Consider the following 27,863-nt stretch of genomic DNA (forward strand, 5'->3'; position numbering starts at 1 on the left):
ATCAAGACAGCTTCTCATCTAAGTTGTGGCAGTTGCAATGTCCATCAACTGAGTTTGTAATGCCTTCCTTACGTTACTTAGAACAGAATATTGTGCCAAACCACAATTGAGACCAGAAATTTGAAGTCCATAATCTGGTTTACCAGGCTTTGCATCTTGTCAGATTCGGCATCAGTTTTACTCGACTGTGCCAGTTCCAAGAGGGCATCATAAACCTCAGTCATTTGGTACCCCTGAGGCCTTACGGCTGTCAATGCAGCTCTACCAGTGAGTGTCACTTAGCAGCTTCATGGTCAGATTTGTAACATTGTCAGTGAAGATCTTCCATGTGATAGTTGATGCTGAAAACAGGACATATATCCTTTGCAGTACTCCAAAAAGAGATACGGAATCTAAGTGCTGGTCTACACTATACAGTTAGGTCAACCTAAGGCAGCTTACATCAACCTAATTATGTCAGTGTCTACACTTCAGCCTTGCTCCTGCCAATGTAAGTGCTCTACTACACCGACATCATAACTCCATGAGAAGTATAGGACTTATGTCGGTGTAATTAGGGTGAGACAGTGTCTGTGTAGACACTGCATTTTTACCGGGCTTGTGACGGGTTGGATCACAGAAACCCCTTTGGGGCTGCCAACTGATGTGCCAAGACTGCTTCTGCCCCTGCTTTCCCTACCAGCTTGGGACTCCAGAACCCTGCCAGGTGGTGCCAGACATGCTTGCCGCCCACAAACACAGATCCAGGTCTAAACCATGTCCCACAAACTGCAAGCTTAACTGAAAGCAGCTTAAGAAGTGTTCTGTCACTCAGATGCCCAACTCCAACTAGGGTCCAAACCCCAAATAAATCCGCTTCACCCTGTATAAAGCTTATATAGGGTAAACTCATAAATTGTTCGCTTCTATAACACTGATAGAGATGCACAGCTGTTTGCCCATCCCCACCAGATATAAATACATACTCTGGGTTAAATAATAAGTGATTTTATTAAACACAGAACATAGGATAAGTAGTTCCAAGTAGTAACAGACAGAACAAAGTGAATTACCAAGCAAAATAAAACAAGACACGCAAGTCTATGCCAATACAGTATGAAAATTGAATACAGAGAAAACCTCACCCTCAGAGGTGTTCCAGTAAGCTTCCTTTTACAGACTAGTCTCCTTCTAGTCTGGGTCCAGCAATCACTCAAACCCCCTGTAGTTACTGTCCTTTGTTCCAGTTTCTCTCAGGTATCCTTGTTGGTGGAGAGGCTCTCTCTTGAGCCAGCTAAAGACAAATAGAGGGGTCTCCCAAGGCTTTATATAGTTTCTCCTTGTGGGTCTAAACCCCTTCCTCCACCTGTGCAGAATTACAGCTACAAAATGGAGTTCTGAGTCATGCATGAACATGTGACTCCAAAACTGTACAGGCCAAGCCACATAGCCAGGAAAGCTCAGATGTGGATTGGTGTCTATTAAGGTCTATTGTCAGCTTAAGTGTTTCTTGATTGGGCACTTAACTTGCACATTCCTTTCTAAAGAAGCTGACCAAATGCCTTATGAAGGCTATTTAAAAATCAAACAAGTACACAGCCAATATTCATAACTTTGAATACAAAAATGATACATGCATACAGATAGGATGAATATATTCAGTAGATCATAACCTTTACAGAGATGTGTTGCATGGCAAATGTAGCATAAAACATATTCCAGTTATGTCATATATACATTCATGATCGTATTCCCATAAAGCATTATGGGGTGCAAAATTGTGGGAACATAGTGTATTTGTGAGCTAGATAAGAATATTTATGAGCTAGTTAAGGTCGCGGTGAACCTTTAATGAACTTTGAGAAAGAGTTACAGGCTGGAACGTGACCCAGGCAAACTGGCAACACCAGACTTTGTTGACAACAGATAGCGGACAGCTGTGCTCCAATCAAGAGGAAGGACGCACGTGCATAGCCCGTGCTGAGGCTGCTCGACCAACGAGATGTCTCCGTGACCGGGTGATGGACTTTGGAGGGGGCTGAAAATATTATGTAAAAGAAGTGTATAAAAGCAATGAGAAAACAACAGATAAACGGCTTAGCTACCAACCATATTGGCTGCTGTGCTTTGTCCGGCTCGCATGAAACCCCAACAAATGGTGACCCCGACGTGATCCCTTCTGAAAAGGCGAGGGTTCTAGCCGCAGCAGGAGGCACCGGCTTTTCGGCTCCTGGGCGTCCGAGAGTGACACAAGTGCGCACAGGTGAGCGGCTTTAAGTAGCAATGGGTACCGCTGTATCAGCTGAAGAGAAAACCGTGCATGAATTTTTACTTCGTATTATAGAGAGACAGGGCGAGAAAGTAACTGCAGAATCCTTGTCTCATCTGCTGAAATGGGGACAGAGGAGAGGGTTTCTGAAGAGACCAAACCATGCTTTTGATGGACAAGTGTGGGAGCGATTGGGACAGGATCTTTGGGACTCTGTTGCCCATGGGAATAAGGAGGCTGTGTCCCTTAGCCAGACCTGGCGCAAGGTTAAGAAAGCTATAGCGGCCCTTGCAGCTGAGGTGGAGGTGCAAGCGACGGTTTCTGAGATGTTCCGCCCCAAACCTAAGGATGATCCCCCACAGGTTCTTCCTGTGGGGGCTCGAGACTTTTTCGGTACCCCCGAGACCGTGATTCCTGTGGCTCCCTCCGCGCCCGTCCCGGCGCCGGACCCAAGTACTGTTCCGCTCCCACCAGATGATGTGCCTATGGATGCCACCGAGCATGTCGACCGTTCTTGGGTTGGAGATATGCCTACATATGATCCCCACCCTGTCGTTTCAGATACGCTTCAGTGGGATCCGGGGCAATCAGTGCCCTTTGCAAATACTTCTCCCGCTGTTGTTCCCCAACATGCCTTCCAGCCTGCCTCTCCCGATCTTACTAAATTGACTAAATCCGACGCATTTCTGCAGGAGATGCGCCAGCAGGGCCAGCAGCTGACGGACATGCTTTGGCAGTTGGTCCTTATGGCAGGCGATCCGCCTCCTGGCCCTTCTCAGGTGGCGAAAGTACTAGGGACTCGGGGTGGTTCGCCCCCACCCCCGGTCTACTCCTCTGATGAGGAGAAGGAATCCCCTGAGTTCCCGGGGCAGAAGCGGGGAAAGGGCCCCCCAAATCCGGCGCGACGCTGGCACGGGGTGATAAAGGATGCGATTATCGAAGGGGAGTTTTTCCCTTCGGCGTACCCAATAGTGCTTGAGTCGCCCGTGCTTTATCCTGTTACTACGGAGGCCAACGGGCGCCAAAGATGGGCCCCCCTTGATTGGAAATTGATTAGAGAAGCACAGAAATCCGTTATGGTGTACGGCTTGGATAATCATTATGTCCAATCTCTAATTGAGCAAGTGTTCACTAGTCAAGTTATGTGTCCTTACGACGCGCAAAAATTTGCAGATATGCTGTTGACCCCAACCCAGTGCCTGTTATGGAAGGATAGCTGGCGTCGCAGGGCTGAGGTGGCGATTATTCGTAATATGGATCAGCCAGATGACAGCCCCTTACGGGCGGTCACCCTAAATGTTTTGATGGGAACTGGGGAATATACCAACCCTCAACTCCAGGCCCGCCTAGACCCTGGCATCCTGCAGCAGGCGCAGGGTCTGGTGTTGGCGGTGTTTAAAGAGGTACCCCAGATGGGAAAACCTTCCCCTCCTTATGCAAAAATTGTTCAGGGCGCGTCGGAGCCATATTCCGCCTTTTTGGACCGCCTTCGGCAGGTCTTAGAAAGATCCCCTAACTTAACGGATGACGCCAGAACGGCGGTGGGAATGGATTTAGCAACGCAGAATGCTAACCCTACTTGCCGTCGCATTTTGGCCTCATTGCCAAAAACAGCCTCCTTAATGGAGATGATTGAGGCATGTAACCATGCCACGGCGCTTGAGGAGGCGGAAAAGGCTACTATTCATGCGAAGGCCCAAGCGACAGCCTTAGCCGTCGCTCTTAAACCACTCATTGGCCATGCCCCTGGGGCCCGCGGGCCTGTTCGGCCCCCAGGTTTGTGTTTTGCCTGCGGGCGCCCCGGCCATATGAAGCGAGATTGTCCCAACAGAAACGACAGGGGTGGTAACCGGGTTGTGCCTTCTGTCTCTTCTCGCCCATTCGCTGGCACATGCAACCGCTGTGATAAGTTTGGGCATCATGCTTCGGAATGCCGTTCTCGCTATAAGAAGGATGGAACCCCCCTACCGGGAAACGGACAGATGAGCGCTCAACGGAGGGGCGTGCGGATACAAATGCCTCCCCCTCGACCGGCTGTTTGGAACACCTCGCAGGAGCCACCGCCAGCAATGCTGGAGTGGACCTGGCCCTCGCCACTGACACCTCCATAAATGATGAGCAAGTTCATGTTCTCCCGTCCACAGCCACGGGACCCTTGGGATATGGACTAAGTGCCCTGATAATCGGTTGCTCCTCTGCCTCCCGACAGGGTATTTTTGTTCTTCCGGGCCTTGTCGATGCAGATTATACCGGCCCAATAAAGATCATGGTGCGTGTTTTTTGCCCTCCTGTCCTCATTTCAGCAGGCACTCGTATCGCACAATTAATCCCTTTTCAGAGCGCAGTTCCCCATACTAATCCAGTTCATCGAGGCTCTGATGGTTTTGGGTCTACTGGAATTCCTGAGATCGCTTTTGCAATGAAAATAACTGCCAACAAACCGCTTCGAGCCGTATGTTATAAGGGCCCTGACGAACACTTGCTTTATCATGATGCCCTTTTAGACACCGGGGCTGATGTTACTGTTCTCCCACTCCAGTCATGGCCTTCAAATTGGCCCCTGCAAGAACTTAACACCCTCGTGCGTGGCATCGGGGAAACTCAGAACACCCGTATTAGTACCGAATTTATTGCTGTTACTGACACTCAAAACCCCTCTACTGTTGCGTGGGTACGCCCATATGTTATTGCTAATTCTGTTTGGCTCCTAGGCCGGGATTGTTTGAACCAATGGGGCGTCATGCTACAAAATGAACCCCTTTTTGCTTAGCGGCCACTGATGGGCGACCGACCCCTCGACTCGAATGGTTGACCGACTCTCCTGTGTGGGTTGCACAGTGGCCGCTTACAACAGAAAAGCTCGCCCATGTTAAAAGACTTGTAAACGAACAGTTATTGGCGGGTCATTTGGAGCCTTCCACTAATCCCTGGAACACTCCTATTTTTACCATTCCCAAAAAATCTGGACAATGGCGCTTATTACAGGACGTCCGTGCGGTCAACGCTGTTATGAAAGATATGGGTGCCTTGCAGCCTCGGCTGCCAACCCCTACCATGATTCCGCGCGATTGGCCCCTTCTTATTGTCGATTTGAAAGATTGCTTTTTTACTATTCCCCTACATCTGATGGACCGCGAGAAATTCGCCTTTTCGGTCCCATCACTGAATAAAGCTGAGCCCGCTGATCGTTTTCAGTGGACCGTACTCCCACAGGGCATGAAAAATTCTCCTACAATTTGCCAGCTTTTTGTGGCCTGGGCCATTGCGCCCCTTCGCCACGTGCACCCTCGCTGGCTTATTTACCATTATATGGATGATCTCCTATTTGCTGGTATTGATTTGTGTCCCGATACAGCTATTCAAGAAATTCGATCCACCCTCCAGGCGGCTGACCTTGTAGTTGCCCCTGATAAAATTCCCCTTTTCAATACTTGGGCATGGAAATTACTGATGCCGTTGTGCGGCCCCAAAAGCTTACCTTTCATACTGATATCCGCTCCCTTTACGATGTACAGCGTTTGCTTGGAGATCTCCAGTAGGTCCGCTCTATATGCGGTATTACTAATGATGATTTGCAACCCCTCTTTAGTCTGCTTCAAGGCGGACAAACTCCTACCGATCCCCGTTCCCTTTCTCCGGCTCATATTGTGGCCCTTCAAAAAATTGCAGATAAGGTTGTGCATCGATATTCTGGCCGTATTGCTCCTGATCTCCCCTTTTGTATTGCCCTACTTTCCCACGATACCTCCCTGGAGGCCCTTTTATTTCAGTGGCACCCCAGTCTCTCTGATCCTTTTATTGTGATAGAATGGATCTTCCCACCCTCGCGTTACTCCTGTACAATCACCACTCGTGTTGATGCTGTTGCCCGGCTTCTCGTAAATGCTCGAGACCGCTTGGTGTCCCTCACGGGTTGTGACCCGTTCATTATTTATCTCCCCTATGATTCCCGCACCATTACTTGTTTACTTGCGGAATCTTTGCCCTTTGCGTTGGCCCTCTTAAATTACGCTGGCCGTCTAGACAATCATTACCCCCCCACCGTCTTTTCTCTGCTCCCCTTCCATTGGAACGTCTGCCGCTTCTTTCTCTGGCACCTCTCTTTGGCCTTACGGTCTTTACTGATGCCAGTGGCCGCATTGCCCGTGCCGGCCTTTTTTTTGGCATAGTGCTGACCGCTGGTGCCATGAGGCCATTGTGGCAGAAGGTTCTGTTCAAGTTCTCGAATTTTGTGCCGTTATTCGTGCTTTTGAAAAATGGCCTACCACACCTCTTAATATTGTTACTGATTCCCTGTATGTTGTTGGGGTGGTATGCTGGATGGAACGTGCCTTTCTTCGCCGCGTTCCTAATCCTGTCCTCTGGCGTGCCTTTTTACGATTATGGCACCTCCTTAATGCTTGTTTGGTCCCCTATTTTATTATGCATATCCGTAGCCATTCCGGTCTTCCTGGGCTCCTCGCAGAGGGTAACGCGTGAGCCGATGTGTTTGTTAATCCCCCACAATTATATGCTCAGCTTCCTAACTCCTTTGCTCAGGCTCGCCTTTCCCATGACTTTTTTCACCAATCTGCACGCGCTCTTGCGCGTCAGTTTCGATTGCCCCTTGCAGATACCCGTGCGATTGTTGCCTCTTGTTCAGATTGTCAAAGGCATTCTCTACCCCTTTTCTTTCGGTGTTAATCCTCACGGTCTTGCCTCCCTTCAGCTCTGGCAGACTGACATTACCATTTTCCCTGAATTTGGCCGCCTTCGCTCCGTTCATGTGTCTGTTGACACTTTTTCCGGCTATGTCTGGGCTACTGCCCTTTCTTCAACCGGCACTCGTGATGTTATTCGCCACTGGCAAAGTTGCTTTGCCGCTATGGGCGTTCCGGCCACCATTAAAACTGATAATGGTGCCGGTTACGTATCCCGCCGTACAGCTCGTTTCCTTGCTCGTTGGGGTGTATCCCATATCACCGGGGTTCCCGGTAATTCCACGGGTCAAGCTATTATTGAACGTACTCATGCTTCCCTTAAATCTTTATTACTTAAACAAAAAGGGGGAGTAACCCCTGACCCACATCCAGATGCACTTGAGCATACCCCGCAGGCCCGTCTGTTAAAGGCATTATATGTTTTAAATTGGTTACAGCCTGGCCAACATGACACACCCCCCGCGTTCCGGCACCTCTTTGGGTTGACCCGGGACGAACAAATCGCCCGGCCCCAAATGCGCTGGTTTGACTATCGCCAACAGATGTGGAAAGGGCCGGTGGAATTGTTAACCTGGGGAAGGGGATATGCTTGCGTTTCTACTGATGCAGGTCCCCGGTGGATCCCGGCCAAGTGGGTACGTCCGTGGCTACAGCAACCTCGCTCGCCCTTGAACCCGGCGCCTGGAGAACAAAATCCCGTGCTTGGAGAGGAAGCATCAGAGGAGGTTGTGCTTGCGGCCATATCCTGTTTATTTCCAGAACGAGGATGTGGGTTGCCAAAATTGTTATAGTATTATTGCTTGGGTTGCAAGGGGGGCTCCTTGTACCCCTACGTGTGCGAATGACGTATAACCTATGGGAACATCTAGCATTGATAGCCAATGTCACACACTTTTGTTTGTCTGATTCTGTGGCAGCTGGGGAACTACTGGGCACTTGTCTTGTGCCCATATGTCATCATCCCGAAGAAACTGGCAGTCACACCATGCTTGTAGCTTATGCCAATTTGTCTTCACAGTATTCGACTATGGCAAATTGGGGCCCCGCTAATTATTCCTTGCCCCCTGGGGCCCTATCTTTACATACCCCGTATCCAGGCGGGGCGAATAATGTAACGTGTGCGCGAGTGGTTAATTGCACACGCGCAAAAGTACCCTTGGGCTGCCAAACAGTAAGCACCCCCTTTTTGAATTGTACTAATGCGGTTAATGTTTCTTTTAATTATGGACATATTATTTTGCCAACTGGTTGGTTTTTTACCTGCAGCGCACGGATTTTCAGTTATATTCCTGCTAATTTAAGTCATAATACATTACGCTGCCTTAGCCGAATGACCCTTTTGTTGCCTGGAAAGAATCAGCAGCGAAGTCGGCGGAGTGCGACCCTGCAAGACACGTGTTCCGCCGATGTTACCTTATATAGTCACTCGAAATATTTGGCTTTGATGAATGCCGTTGCAGGCATTCCTGGCTTTTCAATTTATTACACGGTACAAACCTTGAATGCATTAGCTTGTTTTGCTGTTAAAGCGCTTAATGCTACTTCACAGGCTATTGCTCTTTTGAATAGGGAACAACAGGAATTGAGAGATGCCATTTTAGATAATCGAGCTGTGATTGATTTTCTATTGCTTAAGCATCATATGGGATGTGAATCTTTTAAACATATGTGTTGTTTTAATCTTACGGATAATAGCCGATCCATTGAGGAGCGCCTGGATGAATTGACTTCTCTCACTGAGCACATCCGTCAAGATACCGGGTTTGCGGGATTTTGGGACTGGCTTACAGGGTGGTTGCCTTCTTTGGGGTGGCTTCGGCAATTATTTGGAATTATAGTTTTTGTATGTATTGGTCTTATTTGCCTTTGTTGCTGCCTGCAATGTCTTCCCTCCTTGTTTGATATATTCCGTAAAATGCATCGCTCCGCCCCCGTTAGGTCACCCCTGTTAATGAACGAGAATTGGATGGAACTATGCAAGTGACCGGTGGTCTGTGTATCATGTAATAAAAAGGGGGGAGATGTGGGAACATGGTGTATTTGTGAGCTAGTTAAGAATATTTATGAGCTAGTTAAGGTCGCGGTGAACCTTTAATGAACTTTGAGAAAGAGTTACAGGCTGGAACGTGACCCAGGCAAACTGGCAACACCAGACTTTGTTGACAACAGATAGCGGACAGCTGTGCTCCAATCAAGAGGAAGGACGCACGTGCATAGCCCGTGCTGAGGCTGCTCGACCAACGAGATGTCTCCGTGACCGGGTGATGGACTTTGGAGGGGGCTGAAAATATTATGTAAAAGAAGTGTATAAAAGCAATGAGAAAATAACAGATAAATGGCTTAGCTATCAACCATATTGGCTGCTGTGCTTTGTCCGGCTCGCATGAAACCCCAACACAACATCACAGGGCTGTTAGCTGTTTTGTCAATTTCATGGCAGGAGCCATGAAATTGGTAAGAAAGCTGGGTAGCTACAGCCTAGCTATCCCCTGCTTCCTGCCAAGGCGAGAAGCCCCAGGCGGCTCTCCCCCATGCATATACACACACCCCAGCTCCCGATGGGGAACGGGGAGAGCAGCTTGCTGGGAGCCTGTGGGGTAGTTGGGCTCCCACCAGGGACTTGCCAGCGGAGTGGAGCTATTGGGCTCTCAGCTCCTCCCACTGCCCCTCTTAGGATGGTGGAAGCACACTTGGTGAAGAAGGATGTGCACCACTGATCCAAGGAGGGTCATGTGGACATTCAGCCACCACAGTAATTACTCGGATGGTACAAAGCAAGCAAGCTCTTGGATTCAGCATAAAAATCCTTGCCTGGATGCCACTGTTTCTTCCTTTCATGTTCACGCAGTTGTCAGAGCCTTGGCTGCAGCAGTCCTGAAGCTTTATTTTATTCTCATTCAAAATGTTCATAAACAGTTCTGTTAGGCCTTTTCCAGTAGAGTTGTCCACAAACCAGAAACAGATAGTGTTCCTTTACAGGGATACAGCCATCCCCGTCATCAACAAATCTTACTGTGAATGTCATCTTTTAACTGTGACTAATGTTGGGAGTGCAATCCATTATTATGGCGTAGTACTTCACTTTGGCGAAGCCGCATCAATAGGTTATCAAGCACCTTCCTTGTCATAAGGTCAATACATTTGTTTTGAATTATTTCGCTGCAGTAATGGTCCACAGCTTCTTTACAAACTACTCAGCATAGGTGCTCATGCATGACATCAACGCATTTCCCAAGAAGCTCTACCAAACAGAGGAAATTACTACTACGTCCAGTGAACAACTTATCCGACGAGCCTCAGAAAGGCAAATTATTCTTTGCAAGGAAGAGGGTAATTGAGATCAGATGCTTGACCACATTCCTCCAATGCTGAGTTTCTACATAAATGCTGCGCTGGTTTTCTGCATCTATACATTTATTCAGCTTGAGCCTGGACTTGACCTCCATCCATTTGTAGTAGGCCATAAAAGGTTCTACAAAGGTCCAGAACATTCTAGAAGGTTAGTGAAAAATGAATTGCCATAGGAAATACCCAGAGACATTTTACTTTAAACATTGTATTTTCCCTTTTGTTGCTAACAAATAAAAACAGCACTGAGAGCCTAGTGTGCCCTCCCCCCACCAGCAAGCCAAGCACCCAGGCAGTCGCCTGCTCCTAAGTGTGGCCCTGGGCAGAGCAGGGGGCAGGCAGGGTGGAGCCATGGCTGGGCTAGGAGCAGAGTGGGGCTGGGGCCAAAGATGGGCTCTGTGAAGCTCCCTCTCCACCTCCCGAAACATTCCTCCACACCCCCTGGGAGGAATGCCCCACAGTTTGGGGAACACTGATGTAGACAAATTGCAGAGTCCAGAGGAGAGCAACAAACATGATAAAAGGTTTAGAAAACCTGACCTGTAGGGAAAGGGGGAAAGAAGTGGGCATGTTTAGACAGGTGAGTGGGACACACCAAATCTTCCAGTCCATTAAGGGCTGTTAGGAAGAGGAGGGTGATTGACTGTTCTCCTAGAGTTGCGAGCTTTCTAATCTCACAAAACTGAACACCCTTGCGCAGTCTCAGCCAACTCCATCCCCCACCTTCACTCACTTTCACCAGGCTGGGGCAAATGGTTGGGGTGTGGGGGGAGTGAGGGCTCTGGCTAGGGGAGCAGACTCTGGGGTGGGGTTGGGAATGAGGGGTTTGGGGTTCAGAAGTGGGCTCTGGGCTGGGGCTGAGAGGTTGGAGTGCAGCAGAGGGCTTCGGGCTAGGGGTGTGGTGCGGGAGGGGGTGTGGGCTCTGGGGTGGGGCTGGGGACAAGGGGTTTGGGGTGTAGGAGGTGGGTCAGGGTTGTGGCAGGGGGTTGGGGTGCGGGCTCCAGGAGGGAGTTTGGTTGCAGGAAAGGGTTCTGACCTGGGGCAGGAGGGTAGGGTGCAGGATGGGGTTCAGGTTACCTCAGGCGGCTCCCAGTTGGCAGTGCAGCAGGGCTAAGGAAGGCTCCCAGTCTGTCCTGGCTTCGCACAGCTCCTGGAAGCAGCCAGCATGTCCGGCTCCAAGGCCGCCGTTCCCGCCAATGGGAGCTGCAGAGCCATAGGGGGTGCTGGGGTACGGGGCAGTGAATGGAGCCCCTGCAGCCACCCCTGTGCCTAGGAGTGGATATGCCAGCTACTTCCGGGAGCCACGTGGAGCCAGGCTGCCCGCAGCCCGAGGTGCCCCCTCTGGCAGGGGCAGGGCGGGGTACCCTGGGGGGAAGAGCGCTCCCCACCTCAGCGCTATAAGTAGCCGACTCGCCGGCCTGGCCCTTTGGGGGAGCGCGGCTCGCGCCAGGAGCTGGGCCATGGCAGGGATGGGATTGGAGGGGGAGCTGCGCACGTGACGGAAGCGAGCGAGAGAGCAACAGAACGGTACAGCTCCTACCCCGCCCGCGGCGCTCGCGTCCTGACTCCTGAACCCCTAGTGCGCACGCGTGTGGCTCAGCTGCTCCCCCAGGCATCATGGAGCCGGCAGTGACGCCATCAGCGTCGGATGGCTTTGGTGGGGGCAGTGCCTTGTTTTGCATAGAGGAAATGACGCGTTTGTTGACGCAGCAGGTAACGTAGCAGGTGGTAGCGGCGGGGCTGCAGTGGCAGCCTGAGGTGGTGGCTGGGTGCTCCCGCTGTGTGCGCGTAGCCCTCGGCTAGGTAACGTAGGGCGCCTCTTCTAACGTTGGGAGCCGAGCGGGCGTGATGGGGGGCGCCGGGAGAGGAGGGGAGAAGCCGAGCAGGCAGGCTGTTGGGGGGCAATGTGGACTCGGGGTCCCAGGGCAGTGAGTGGGAGAATGGGTTGACGAGGGGTGTGTATGGGTGTCATCGGGACCAGTGGGGGCAATGCCAGGCCAGCTAGAGGTGGGAGCGTGGGAGGGGCAGTGGAAAGGAGGCTGTAGTCGCTGTGGAGTAGATGAGATTGTTACAGTGGCTGTATTGTTCCTAGCACTTCAGGGCCATATGCGCCAACGCTGCCTTTTATTTCTAACCCCACCTGTTTTTCTAGCCACCCATCAATCCTTCACCCACCTACACCCTCTGCATTTCTCCCCAAATGCTAGGGAGGGACCCTGCGCTGAGAAAAAGGAAGCTGGTCGGCAGTTGGAAGAAACGCTTAGTAGCTTTCTAATTCAGTCGTGGGTGCTGAAGTTTGTCAGTAGTTCTGGAAGGGACCATCATAGGCTACTAAGGGCACGTTTTCACTAGCAAGATTAAAGCGCTTTAATGTAGCTGTGTAGTCGTGGCACCAAAAAAAACCCATCTCCATATAATAGGGAATAGCTACCACTGGATGCACTGTCTACATTGCTACTTTACAGAGCTAAAACTTGCAGCGCTGGGGCGTGGTGGTGTTTTTTCACACCCCTGAGTGAGAAAGTTGCAGCGCTGTAAAGTGGCAGTGTAGACAAGGCCTTAGTTACATCCTATATTAGTTATTGTGTATAATAGACATAAGTTTTAAATTTCATACATTGTTAAAGAGAGAATGTTAATACAATGTTAAAGAGAGTCCCCCTCTCCTGGGGACTCAATAGACCTTTATCCAGAGTGTCTCAGTTCAGAAATTAAGCCAAATAATTCAAAGTCCTGAAACCTTCAAAGCTCTTGGCAATATGAAGATATATACAAATATTTTAAAAAAGGAGATTATAGGCCAACCCCCTTTTCTCCTATTCTAATTAACGCAGGTTAGTGTTTGTGGTCCCAGATTAGATTAAACTGATTTTTAGAGACACTTGATTTGTTTCATTTTCCCCCCTCTGATTGCATTACTACAGTGCAATTTTAAAGTTTTTGGGTGCCTTAAATGTTCATTTCTTACATTAACATGTTTGGGTTTCTTTTATGTCTAATCTTAACTTTTTTTAGGATAATTACAGCATCCCTGTAATGTTCTTTAATTTAAGTTACTGATATGTACTGTCAACCTTAACTACATCTTCATGTAGTTGTTTTTGGCTGAGAATTTCCTTCATTATTTTAAATTATGAAAATTTCATACGTGACTCCTAAACAAAAAAACAAAGAAAATGCTGCCATGCAATGTTTCTAACGATTTGGAGATATGAAATACCAGTCTTAAATTATTTAACTTTTAATGGGAAAGCCACTGGTGGCACAAAACAGGGAGAGTGTACTGGCCATTGTAGCTGGCTTACAGCTGCTTTAAATTACTGGAGCAGGGCAAAGCAACCAAAGTGAGTCTCTTCAATTGGTTTAGTGATCTATGTTAGTGAGACTGGTGCTGTGTGAAGTTGGGGCAGGGAGAGCCCCGTCTCTGAGTCACAGTGTGTCTCTGGTTTAAGGTATCCCCCTGTGCCCCAGAATCAATTCTCCCAGTAGTGCTGCTTTAATATGCTGTGGAGCTGAGGCAGCAGTACCATGATGATAGTACTGGTGCCTAAACTAGCATGCAGCCATGGAATCTTTAATGAGACATCACAGTTGGGCCAGTTCATCTACCAGTGGAAACTCTTGACATCTGTATTCAGTCTCAATCATACCACTGCTCATTACAACTGATAGAACTGTCATTAATAACTTAGTGTAATTGAAACTTACCTGTGAGATTTCAACTAGTTCTAATTATATGGAAACTTTGAAGTGTCTCTGTTTTAATATATTTGGGACAAAGAAAATCTTGATGCAGGATGCTAAATTTGTTATGGAGCCCATCTTTTAATTAATAATTCATAAATTAGTTAATAAACTAAGATTTCCTTGTCAACTCTTGGAACGTTTATTTGTACTAGGTCTGTTGATTAATGGCAGTTAACTCACACGATTAACTCAAAAAAATTAATCGCGATTAATCGCACTGGTAAACATTAGAATACCAGCTGAAATTTATTAAATATTTTTGATGTTTTCTTCATTTTTCAAATATATCTATTTAAATTACAACACAGAATACAAAATATACAGTGCTCACTTTATATTATTTTGATTACAAATATTTGCACTGTAAAATGATAAATAAAAGAAATAGTTTGTTACATAACTGCAGTCAAAAACAAAACAATGTAAAACTTTAGAGCCTACGAGTCCACTCAGTCCTACTTCTTGTTCAGCCAATCACTAAGAGAAATAAGTTTGTTTACATTTACAGGAGATAATGCTACCCACTTCTTAATTACAATGTCACCTGAAAGTGAGAACAGGCATTTGAATGGCACTGTTGTACCTGGCGTCACAAGATATTTATGTGCCAGATCCACTAAAGATTCATATGCCTCTTCATGCTTCGGCCGTCGTTCCAGAGGGCGTGCTTCCATGCGGATGACGCTTGTTTAAAAAAATGATTTGTTCATTAAATTTGTGACTGAACTCCTTGGGGGAGAATTGTATGTCTCCTGCTCTGTTTTACCTGCATTCTGCCATATATTTCATAGAATCTTGGGGTTGGAAGGGACCTCAGGAGGTCATCTAGTCCAACCCCCTGCTCAAAGCAGGACCAATCCCCAACTAAACCATCCCAGCCAGGGCTTTGTCAAGCCTGACCTTAAAAACCTCTAAGGAAGGAGATTCCACCACCTCCCTAAGTAACTCATTCCAGTGCTTCACCACCCTCCTAGTGAAAAAGGTTTTCCTAATATCCAACCTAAAGCTCCCCCACTGCAACTTGAGACCATTACTCCTCATTCTGTCATCTGCTACCACTGAAAACAGTCTAGATCCGTCCTCTTTGGAACCCCCTTTCGGGTAGTTGAAAGCAGCTATCAAATCCCCCCTCATTCTTCTCTTCTGCAGACTAATTAATCCCAGTTCCTTCAACCTCTCCTCATAAATCATGTGCTCCAGCCCCATAATCCTTTTTTTTGCCCTCTGCTGGACTCTTTCCAATTTTTCCACATCCTTCTTGTAGTGTGGGGCCCAAAACTGGACACAGTACTCCAGATGAGGCCTCACCAATGCCGAATAGAGTGGAATGATGACGTCCCTCGATCTACTGGCAATGCTCCTACTTATACAGCCCAAAATGCCATTAGCCTTCTTGGCAACAAGGGCACACTGTTGACTCATATCCAGCTTCTCGTCCACTGTAACCCCTAGGTGCTTTTCTGCAGAACTGCTGCCTAGCTGCTCAATCACTATTCTGTAGCAGTGTATGGGATTCTTCCATCCCACAGTGTATTTCATGTTATAGCCATCTTGGATGATGACCCAGCACATGTTGTTCATTTTAAGAACACTTCCATTGCAAATTTGATAAAATGCAAAGAAGATGCCAGTGTGAAATTTCTAAAGATAGCTACAGTACTCAACCCAAGATTTAAGAATCTGAAGTGCCTTCCAAAAGCTGAGAGGGATGAGGAGTGGAGCATGCTTTCAGAAGTCTTAAAAGAGTAACACTCTGATGTGGAAACTATGAAACCCAAACCAACAAAAAAGAAAATCAACCTTCTGCTGGTGGCATCTGAATCATGATGATGAAAATGCACGTCGGTCTACACTGTTTTAGATGGTTATCAAGTAGAACCCATCATCAACATGGACACATGTCCCCTGGAATGATGGCTGAAGCATGAAGGGACATATGAATCTTTAGTGAATCTGGCATGTAAATATCTTGCGACCCTAGCTACAACAGTGCCATGCAAACACCTTTTCTCACTTTCAGGTGACATTGTAAACAAGAAGCAGGCAGCATTATCCTTTGCAAATGTAAACAAACTTATTTGTCTGAGCAATTGGCTGAACAAGATGTAGGACTGGTTGGACTTATAGGCTCTAAAGTTTTATATTTTATTTTTGAATGCAGGATTTTTTGTACATAATTCTACGTTTGTAAGTTCAACTTTCATGATAGAGATTGCACTTCAATACTTGTATTAAGTGAATTGAAAAATACTATTTCTTTTGTTTTTTACAGTGAAAATATTTGTAATAAAAAATAAAGTGAGCACTGAACACTTTGTATTCTTTGTTGTAATTGAAATCAATATTTTTGAAAATGTAGAAAGCGTCCAAAAATGTTTTAAAAAATTGATCGCAATTAATTGTGCTGTTAAACAATAATAGAATACCATTTATTTAATCGCTTGACAGCCCTAATTTAAATATTTTTGATTGTTTTCTACATTTTCAAATATATTCATTTAAATTACAACACAGAATACAAAGTGTACGGTGCTCACTTTATATTTATTTATGCTGACAAAAAGGTGGACATCCTGATTAAGGTCCAGTGGCAGTACCCTAGTGCCTAGTTTGGAGGAACTGAGAGAAACAATATTTTATGACAGATTGCATTGATATTTATTTTGTGTCCTTTACATCTGGGCAAAAAGAAAATTAGTCAAGCTCTGGCTCACTCAGAAGCGTTTTACAGCTGGGTTTCCTCTTTTGAGTCTCATATTTATAATTAGAAGGTGGTTCTGGGTACAATGGGTCACCCTCATCTGTTACAAATTGATGCGTCCGTTTATGGCAGATGGGTGGTCTTGTTTTAAGCATAAGACTGTGCTTTGGGAGGTCTGGATTTTATTCAGTCACTTCCACGAACTTCCTGGGATCTTGAAACCATTTTAATCTCTATGGAGATTTTTGGAGTTTTTCCACCTGTAAAATGGAAATAAATGACCTAAAGAGGCTTAATTCATTAATGTTTAGAAAATGCTTTGTTGCTGTGTAGAAGGGCTATGTGGTGGTGGTGGTGGGTTACATTTTTTGTTTTCCAATCCACTTCACCACCCTTCCCATTTATTAGCAGTCTGATTTATGAGCTCACTACCGTAATGTGGTGCTCATTTCCATATATCTTTAGGGCAAAATTCTGCTCTCAGATATGCAGGCACAGCTCCAGTTGAAATTTGTGAGTTTTGTTTGGGTGTCTGAGGTCCGGATTTAGCACTTGGATTGTGACCTCTTCATAGAGTTCAGGGGCTTAATCTGAGAGTTTTTCTTGTCGTCTTTGTGTAATGCTGATGGCCATTGTTGAAGGCCCATTTAAACTATAAAGCTACCAAGTTTAAAAGTAACCTGCAAAAACATGTGAACTGAGGTGTGCACTTTCTCAGCCCTTAATTGAATAAGTACAGGGACTGAAATCATCACAGAGAATTTTCCTGAACTGTTGGTCAAGGATTTGAATTAAAAATGTATAAATACTTGTATTTTAAGACCATTTTCCAATCATCTAGTCCTATGCTTCTCAAACTTTTTGTATTGGTGACACCTTTCATAGAGCAAGCTTCTGAGTGCAGCCCCCCTTAAAATTAAAACCCCCTGTTTTTAGTTTATATTTAATTTAACAGGGACTCAGGCTGCCAGCCCCATTCCTGGCAGGACTGACACTTTGTGACTCCCAGGTAATAACCTTGTGACCCCCTGGGGGGTTGCAATCCCCAGTTTGGGAACCCTTGAGCTAGACTGATCACCTCCATATCAAAGAATAAAAACAGTCTTAAATGGTCTGACTATAAATCCCTTCCCTTCTCAGTCACACTTATAAGGTTATATGCACTTTTGGTAGTTGTGATGTGATGATGCTAGTTTTTCTGTTACCTTTAGAGTCCTCCAGGAAAGTAGAGTAGCATGAGCTGAATTTCTAGGGTAAAAATAAAAGCAAAAGGGAGGAAAAATGGTCTGTGGTAGTGTGGAGGAAGGGTGTGGAAATAGCCTCTTGGTCTCCTTTACGCATAATAAACAAGGAAACACAATTGCTTCCTTTGTAGATCACCTTTAATCAGGGCCCTGCGTATTCCATGATTCTGCCATTGCTGCAGCATTATGCTCTTGAACTTCCACTTTAAATGTAAAGAATATTTCTGAAACAGGTGTCAACTGCCCTTTTCATTTGATGGGTTGTTAACTCTGAAACCTAAAAATGACCGCTGCATGTTGAAAACTGAAATTGTATAAAATGAATGTAATATCCAACTAAATATCAGAGGTTGCTGTACTGACTATATTAATTATTTTTGATATTTAGATTCTCCATTAAATATGTATCTGAATTTTCCTCAGAACTCCCAGCAGCAGCAACTGCAGAATGTAGGGACCTTACTTTAGAATGTAGATCCATTCACTGTGAAGTGGATGAGGTCTTGCAATGAGTAGCTGTGACTGGACAGGCTATAGCATGGTTTGGTTCAGTTTGTGCAGATAGGGACAAATGTTATTACCATATTAAAACAGTGCATTAGCCCTGGTGAAGACCTAGTCTGAATCATGGTGTATAGCTTTTTAAACAATTGTCTGTTACACAGTTTGGCCGCCTCCACACACATGCCATGCTATAACTTGGTTTGGGCACAGCCAGATTAAATTATTCTGCCTGCAAAATGGGCCTACAGTGACATTCAGTACTCTTAGTGTGAGTGGAGGCTGTTTTGCTATTGAGAGCCTTGTCATAGTTTCTTAGCGCTATATATGCTATAACGTTGTTGTCCCATTCATGCTACAAACAAAAGGCAATCGCCGTGTAGCATGGATGGAATTAGCATGGTCTAGGTTTACGTGCTGGCATGGTTAGAATAGTCTCCGAGACCCTGAAAAAATCAAATACCACAGTTTTTCAGCCATATATGAAATTGCCGTGTCCAAAATGAAAAACCGAAAGCCATGTAAATGAATAAAGTGTGAACAGCATGGGCTAAGTCTTGAGACTAATGTTCTGTTCATGGCTTTGCCACTGAACTGCTGTGTGACCTTGGGGAAGTGCCTTCACCTGTCTTTTTTACTAATAGTTTGTACAGCACCTAATGCAATGGTCCCTGAGCTCGACTGATGTTACAGTGTCATGATGTTAACAGACAACCTCTCCTTGCCCAAGCAGAACTGTGGTTCTGAGCAGAATAATTGTCCACTTTGATTGGATTTGAGATGAACTTTTATGGAGCCATCGGAAAAGTGCAATATGTATGTAACAGTATGTGCTTTATTGGAGATATATACATTAAATTGGCGTTCTTTTCAGATCTCCAGAATACCAATTTCTGTGAAGAGCACCAAACAGATCAAATTAACAGAAACACATGGACCATTAAGTCTTTCAAAAATGAGCAAATTCATACTTTTCTACTGGAACCCACAATGTCTTGAAAAAGGTAAGGGGTTATTTTTGTTTGCTCTCTATGGCAAGTGAGCTCTTCAACATCTTAGGGTCCTGATTATGTAGAGTGATTAGGGTAGTTAGACCTTTACATCAGTTCAGAATGCCTTTGGCTTTCTGAAGAAGTGCAGGTTGAAGACAAATATGGATTTAGGAGCCCATATTTTGAAAATCTTAGCCAGCATTCTTCACTTCCTGTCCTAAACTCTTCTAAATGTTTGCATGCTATTTAAACAGTGGCAACATCTTGCCTAATAAATAGCTGTGTGTTAGTGATGATTCAGCATTGGTGAGGCCTCATCTGAAGTACTGTGTCCAGTTTTGGGCCCCACACTACAAGAAAGATGTGGAAAAATTGGAAAGTCCAGCGGAGGGCAACAAAAATGGTTAGGGGGCTGGAGCACATGACTTATGAGGAGATGCTGAAGGAATTGGGATTATTTAGTCTGCAGAAGAGAAGATTAAGGTGGGATTTGAGCGCTGCTTTCAGCTACCTGAAAGGGGCTCTCAAAGGGGATGGATCTAGACTGTTCTCAGTGGTACTAGATGACAGAGCAAGGAGTAGTGGTCTCAAGTTGCAGTGGGGGAGGTTTAGGTTGGATATTAAGAAAAACTTTTTCACTAGGAGGGTGGTGAAGGACTGGAATGGGTTACTTAGGGAGGTGGTGGAATCTCCTTCCTTAGAGGTTTTTAAGGTCAGGCTTGACAAAGCCCTGGCTGGGATGATTTAGTTGGGGATTGGTCCTGCTTTGAGCAGGGGATTGGACTAGATGACCTCCTGAGATCCCTTCCAACCCTGATATTCTATGATAAAGACTTACAGCTCACTGGGATCTGTGGCAGGACGCAGCTGGGGGAGCCTCAATTAGCTCCCACCACTCCAGCCCCAATCAGGGGAAATGGATTGCTAGGTTTGCATAATCACTGACTGCACCTGCCAGCCTCATAAGGCAGGAGCTATAAGGCTGGGAGGAAGTGAGGCTCAGGGAGAGGTAGGAGCCTGCTACTCTGTTGCTGACCAGGCCTGTGTTAGGCCAAGCCATTGTAAATAGTCTGTATATAGTAGGAAACTGGTGGTGGGAAATGGACACAAATAAAGAGCATGGATGTTGCACCAGCTTGGAGCCTCCCTGAGTTTGGGAGGAGCAGGGCCAAGGGGCTGAATACTCAGGGGTGCAACGGGCTTCCCGTTACAGGATCTTTCAGACTGAATGCTGTAATAAATGTATTATTATTATTATTTTTATTATTATTATGATTATTTATTACCATTATATTGTTATAGACTTGGCATAGAACAATTTTCTAATATTAGGGTTTTAAGTAGTTTTCATCCAAAAGGAAATTAGACAATTGTAGCAGCAAAACTAGTAATTCATGGACTTCTGAAGTAAATGTGGATGATTGCTAAAACATAAATTTGAAAGGGTTGTTAAATGTTTGTCTGGGGATTCAGTATGATCTCTCAGCACCCTGGATAGTTAATACAGAGCAGGTTAGCAGCTAGGACAGAAAGATCTTAGAATAATTTTCCTTGTCCCAGTTAAGTCAAGAACTATTACAAAAGTAGTAATAAGATCACAAGAAGATAGACAAAAGGGTAAGGGAAGTGTCAGTCTGGTGAGAGGGAAAGGAGGGGCAGTCTGCATAAGTGCACTAGTAAGGCAGAGTTTGGCATTGGAGAAGTAAATTGTGAGAGGCTTCTGTATCCAGTGGGGATACAGAAATACTATAAAAGCATCTAGAGAGATCAGAAATATGAACAGCATAACTCTCCTATCCCCCCAAAATGAGATTCAACTTGGAAAAATCCTTCTGGGGAAACAGTAAATAATGATAAATACTGAAGTTAAATGAGAATGAAAAATCTTTAAAATGGTAATGTTGAAAGAGATGTAGGGGGACTAATGGAGAGCAAATTATATATGAGTTTGCAGCAATCTATGGTAGACAAAAGGCAGATGCAATTTTTGAGCTGCAATGCATGAGGGCATCACATCACAGAGCAAGACAAATTAGTCCTTCTTCCTGGCTCCAGTACGAACACATCGGTAATACTGCTTTGTACACTGCAAGAAATAGACTTCTAAACTAGAGAGAGTTTTCAAACAGCAACAGAAGTGATCAAGGGGCTGAAGAGAGTGATTTATGAGGAGAGATTAAAAGATGATTACAGGTGGGTTGAAGAGTACATATATGTTTGAAAGGTGTAAACAAAAGAGAAGGAAATAGTACAAGGGTTCTCAAACTGGTCAGCGAGGCTCAGGCTTTGGCTTCAGCCCTAGGTGGTGGGGCTCAGGCTACAGACTCCCTGTCCGGGGCTGAAGCCCTGGAGCTTTAGCCCCGGGACAGCGGGACTTCAGCCTCCTATCCTATAGTCGTGTAGTATTATGAAGGGCTTTAAGCTCTGCTGATGAAAAATACTATATAAGTGCTAAGCATGTCCATTTATTATTTAATTCTTGTCTCTGAGGCTACTTTCATTGTCTGAGGATGGGACCAGGAACAGTGCTAGCCTCTTTGCTTCCTTGACCCTGATGTACTCGTCCTTTCAGGTCACATTGAGCCATGGCCACATCCTCATTCTCTCCCTTGCCAGTGTTAGGGAAAGCAAGGCTAGGAACATCACTCCCCATTCTGGGGGTCATAGGAGTTGGACCTTCATTGCCACATAAATCAGAGGGGGTTGATTGGGGCTTGCTTCTTCTCTCTCTGCTCTACCTTCTGCAGAGGCCGGGGTGGTGGTGTTTTTCCCCACAGAGTCCTTGTGAGTGATGGATGTTTCATATGTCACTGGGTCTCAGTTTAGGGGGGAGGGAGCCATCTCACTAGTGCCCTGTAGCTCTGTCTGGTCTGAGAGGCCATTGGATGTATTTAGACCCAATGCTAAGTTCACACCTCAGCATTTCCTGGCCCAATAGAGCGAGCTGAGTGCCAGTGCTCCATTCCATTGCCCAGCCTGGAATTCTTAATCTTTTTTCACCTCATGGTATTGAAGTTCCTTAAGGGGCTTTTACACACTTGCCCACCAGTCAGAGAACCTACTCCTGCTGGGGACTTGGTCCTCCTGAAGCTCTTGGAGCCTCTGTTTGAGGCTCTTTCAGATGTTCCTTTCCCCACCTCTCTCTGAAGTTGGTCTTCCTGGTGGCTGACACTTCAGCCACAAGAGTGAGTGAACTTCTGGTGCTTATGGCCCAATCCCCCATATGACAGGACAAGGTCACTACTAAGGTGGTCTTGGAATTTCATTTGAGCCAGTCAATCCACCTGTCTTGTTACTGAAACTACACTAGATGCTGGGGGAAGAAAAGCTATAGCTCTTGGTGTTTGCTTTATTATGTTGACAGGACCAAACCGGTAGAACATTGTCCCTTCTGTTTATTGCCACAGCTAGATGTTCTAAAGGTCCATCCATCTCTCCATAGAGAACGTGGCAATGGGTAACGCAGCATATCTTGCTATGTGCCTGGCATGCTGCTTCCACTGAACATCGCTCCACCAGAGCTCAAGCAACATCCTCTACCTGCTTCAGGAATGTGCCAATATCAGAAATCTGTAATGTGGAGAAACCCACTGACCTTTGTCAAACACCATGCCTTAGACTTAGCTACTAGGTCAGATGCCACGTTCATGAGAGCCGTACTTCAGTTACTGTTTAATGCAGCTGGAACTCTTCGTTTCCTGCCATCCTGAGAGGATGCTGCATGCCAGTCACTTACAGTGGGATCCACAGTGACTCATGATGAAAGAGGAAAAAATGTTGACTTACCCTCTGCAGTAACTGTGGTTCTTAGAGATATTGTAGTCAGTGTAGATCCCATGACCCAGCTCAATCCCTGTTGAGTCCTCAGCTAACATGGACTTCAAATTGCGAGGGAACTGAGAGAAAGTCACAGGTGCCCTGCCGTTACATGCACCTGTAGTGGGAACCACACTGATGACAGCATCTCAAAGAAGCACAGTTTTACTGTAGTATAAGTAGGGCTCTGTGTCCGTCATGGAGGTCATGGATTCCGTGACTTCTGCAATGGTCAGTGTGGCTGACCCCAAGACTGCCCAAGCGGCTCTGCAGCCAGCCACACAGGCTGCTGCTCTGGTGACCCCAGGAAGCTGGCCCCAGGGACCGTCCAAGCAGCTCTAATGGGGCTGGCCCCAGGACAACCCCCCTTACCCACGTAGAGGTGGCTTCCACCCCCGGGGCACTCTCCCCCACGCGGTGGTGGTTGGAGCGGCGGCAGCCCCACACGGGGCTCCCCCTTTGGCAGGGCCAGAGGAGCAATGGGCCCCCATGGGGTCCCTCCCCCGCAGCAGGGCCCCAGCTTTCCCTCTGCAGCACGCCCCCCCCCCCCGGTGTAAAAGTCATGGATGGGTCATGGGGCCCTGATTTTTATTTATTTATTTATTTATTGGTTTTTGCCTGTGACCTATCCATGACTTTTTTTACTAAAAATACTCCTGATTAAATTGTAGCCTTAAGTATAAGTAAGCTTTTTGGTCCCCTCCACTCTCCTCACCTCTCCCTTCCCCCCTGCCGGCTCCCCTTGTGTATTACCATAGAAGCAAAGCAATATATACTTAAGTGCAGTATTGTTATCCTTGAGCTTTGCCTCTGGTGGAATTCCCCTGTTATTTCAGAAATATCTATTTGTGGAGTTTCGATAGAACCTGGTTTCATGTGACCTAATCATTGAGGCATATCAGCCACTATGTATCTGTGTACCTTGACCTTTGGGTTTGTGCCAGGGGGATGCACAAATACAGTAACTCACAGCATGAAAAAAGCAAGTATTTAAAAAATGAGATTGAATCATGTTTACAGAAAAGTTTTTGTATGGATATATTTTTGTAGTGAGAGCTTGTGGTGAAGAACTGGAAATAAAACTGTATCTGTTGCTGACTGTAGTATTTTTGAGTTCTCTAAATGAAAAAATGGCCAACTACTTCTTGTATTGTCTCCACTCCTATAAAGAGTGTATTCAAATAAATAAGAAGTTTTTTGGTTGTCAGAGTTGTGGGGAAACAAAACATAAAATGTATTGTTCCCGACACAGCAATGCCAGTAGTTAAAGTTGCATAAGTGTTCCCATTTTAAAAATGTCTTTCATTTGTGTCAGAGTAGCAGCCGTGTTAGTCTGTATTCGCAAAAAGAAAAGGAGTACTTCTTTTTTCATTTGTGTGTAACTTTCAAAAGTTTTACCATTTGTGTTTAAAATTGGCCATGTTTGCTCTCAGCCTGTGTGGAGCACCACTGCCTACCTGATGGGTTTGGACTAGCCACTGCCTCAGTTTCCCCTTCTTGGGCTCCTGATAACTTCAGCATTGGCTTTAATGTGTTGAGTGACACCCTTTTGGGGGGCTGGGTTTATTAACAAAGTTCAAAAGAAAACACAAGAACTCCCCCCAGCCTTCCTAGCTGGCTCACAACCCTTGGTGCAAGGTTCTTAGTCCTGTCCCTGCTGAGGCTTTCCACCAAGCAGACTCGCTCTCTATCAAATAGCAGTTCCTAAGAGGGCTTTCTACCTGGAGTCTTCCTTCTCTTAGCTCTGGCTCTCTACAGGCTTCTGTCTTATTTTCACCTCAAAAAGCCTGATTTAGCCACATGAACTTCTTGTAACATGACTTAGCTTATTCTCTCTGCCTGTAATTGTGGTACAGGTAGGGCTGGACTCTTCTCCCCTTAAAGAGACCAGCCTCCCTATGCACTGTGCCTTTTGGTTTTGGGTGACAATCTATTTTGATTTGGCTGAACTTTGTAAGGATTTAGAAGACATCCATGATTTCTATTCATAACAGGTATCTATTTAATTCTTTTTATTGTGCATGACTATGGGTATGGAGTATGAGCTGTGAGGGTGTTCGTGGAACTAGACAGGATGCTGATTGAGAGCACTGAAGAAGGGAGGTTATAATGGAAGCATTTAGGCCTCTTTATAACTGCCAGTACACGCTCCAGCCAGAAGTTCATATCTGTGTATTTCTATTAAAATTCTTTGCTAGAAGAACAATTAAGTTGCCGAGTAAGTGTGCACTGTTCTGGAAATGTCAATCTTAATGGCATAGGCATAACTGACCCACTGTGCATGTGAATTATTATACAATCTCTAAAGACATGATTCCATACCATTTTTCCTGCAGGATGTCGGCCTCTTTGGGCTGCTTGGACAGTAAATGAAACTAGCTTATGTACTGCATAAATTCTGTCTTCGTTCAGTAGAGTTGATTGGCATGCTATGAGTGATTCAAGGACCACATATTGATTGGTGATGATAAAATATTGAACAGGTGCTACGTTCACTGAGTCTCGTATCCTAATCCAACCTATGCAGTGAACAAGACTACAAGTTCCTGTGGGGAAAAAGGCATGTGCTCATGTATTTTGAGACTGTATTGTAATGCATATGTGTACAGGCAGAGGTGAACATTAATATCCCGATTAACTTGGTATTTCCTGTCTATTGGGTAGCATGCCAGGCCATGATTTGTCAGCTGCTCTTCTCTAGACACCTGCTTTCCTCATCTGCCATCTTTCTCTGTAGGGCTGTGATTATCAACAGATTGTATAAAGAAAGTTACCATGTGACACCAAGAGTGCTAGGAAATCAAAACGCTATTTTTTTTGACCCTGTTGGAAAAGTCAGAGCTGCTCCACAGAAGACTAGCATCCAACTGCATTGGTGGTGACAGGTACATAGGCTCTGCAAGTGGTTCTCACCACCAGTCATCAGTGCTGAAAAGGAATCTAAACGAAAGCTCCTAGGTAGGTGTGTTTAATGGCCAAATTAACCATTTAATTGCCTTTTTGAGGATTGATTTTAGTTGTCCTGGTTAAGAGGTTGTGTTATCACATTTGCGCAATCTCCTTATAGTGTTCTAAGGGGAGATCAATATTACCATTACTTCTTATACTTGATGGCATATAGTCAGTGCACTCCCTGCTTCTTAGCAAGCACATCACAATGTACTTGCATGTACTTCACAATCTGCCAGGTTGTTCTTTACGTGAGTTAAAAGCTAAGCCCCTTAATGAGCTAAAGCTGTTATGTGGTGGGTTTCCAGTAAGCTAGACAGGTTTAAATAGTCTCAGTAGAGTTTGTAGCCAATCACTTTGAAAATTGCTAAGACATTCCTCTTTATTAGGCTCTTGCATTGTGAGCTAACCTACGCTTTCCCAGTTTGTTCTGACGCTTTCTTGTCAGTTCAATAGTTGTAGCACTGAGTGAACTAGAAGCCAGTATCCTAATAGATTAATACAACTATAGCTATAGCAAGAATAGGTGAGTTAGAGCTGCTTGAGTTTTATTTAAAGTCAAGAGGGAGGGAGAGAGTGTAACCCTTCCCTTTAATCAGCTGATTGGCAAGTATTACCTAAACAGGAAGTGACATGGGGAGGAGAAAGGCTAGGGGCTTTTAAATGCAGAGTTGTCCCCCTTCTAGTGGCAGAGCAGGAGGGGGTGCAAGAGGGAGAGCTGCTCCAAGTGGGCTTCTGCTCTGTCTTCAGGTACGTGGTAGTGGTACATTTGTTTTAGATTGGGGCAGTGTGTTTTTTCCTGTTTTAAAGCCCCTTTAAGACTGTTAATAATGCACAATCGTTTGTGTGGACCCCAAAAATGTTGTCTATGGAACTGATTTCTGATAAATGTCACAGGACTCTGACTCTTCAAGCTTCAGCATCTCACTCTGCCCCTTCCATTAAAGGGAAAGCATCTGGGAGGCCTTGCAGGGGTTGTGTATGCACTGGGGTTCACATAGAGTATGACAGAAGTCTATAAAATCATGACAGGTGTGGAGAAAGTAAGTAAGGAAGTGTTATTTAATCCTTGTAACACAAGAACTAGGGGTCACCAAATGAAATTAATAGGCAGCAGGTTTAAAACAAACAAAAGGAAGTATTTCTTCATGCAATGCAATTCATAGTCAACCTGTGGAACTCCTTGCCAGAGGATGTTGTGAAGGCCAAAACTATAACAGGGTTAAAAAAAGAACTAGATAAGCTCATGGAGGATAGGACCATCAATGACTACTAACCATGATGGGCAGAGATGCAAAACCATGCTCTGAATTGTCCCTAGCCATTGTGTGCTAGAAGCTGGGAATGGATGATGGGATGGATCATTTGATGATTACTTGTTCTGTTCATTCCCTCTGAAGCGCCTGGCATTGGCTACTATCGGAAGACAGGATACTGGGCTAGATGGATCTTTGGTCTGACCCAGAATGGCCATTCTTATGTTCACTGGCTCACTCCTGCTGGAGCAATACAAAGGGCCAAACTGTCAAAGTATCTGAAATGTAAAACTTTCTTATAAGAATTTCCCTTATTCTCTGTAAGCATATAGTCTTTTAGAGGGAAATTCCATCCTATACA

General features: G+C 45.6%; 1 protein-coding gene and 1 long non-coding RNA gene across 4 annotated transcripts in view; one reads left to right on the forward strand and one right to left on the reverse strand.

The window, feature by feature from the left end:
• Positions 1–9,816: 9,816 nt before the first annotated feature.
• On the reverse strand, positions 9,817–11,942 carry LOC122455890. The gene is made up of 2 exons (XR_006274396.1): positions 11,374–11,942; positions 9,817–10,440 (listed from the first exon to the last, which is right to left on the reverse strand). It is a non-coding gene; the product is annotated as an uncharacterized LOC122455890 (long non-coding RNA).
• MAP3K13 (mitogen-activated protein kinase kinase kinase 13) overlaps positions 11,933–27,863 on the forward strand; it is a 140,188-nt gene continuing 124,257 nt past the window's right edge. For 2 of the 3 annotated variants that reach the window (XM_043492736.1, XM_038416461.2), the window contains exons 1-2: positions 11,946–12,099; positions 19,364–19,493. The gene's annotated coding sequence lies outside the window, so the exon portion shown is untranslated. Of the gene's footprint in view, positions 12,100–19,363; positions 19,494–27,863 lie in introns of all 3 variants that reach the window. The other variant, XM_038416463.2, reaches the window with a different exon arrangement.

This window comes from Dermochelys coriacea, chromosome 9 (genome assembly GCF_009764565.3).
Source record: "Dermochelys coriacea isolate rDerCor1 chromosome 9, rDerCor1.pri.v4, whole genome shotgun sequence".
In the NCBI taxonomy this organism is placed as follows: Eukaryota; Metazoa; Chordata; order Testudines; family Dermochelyidae; genus Dermochelys; species Dermochelys coriacea.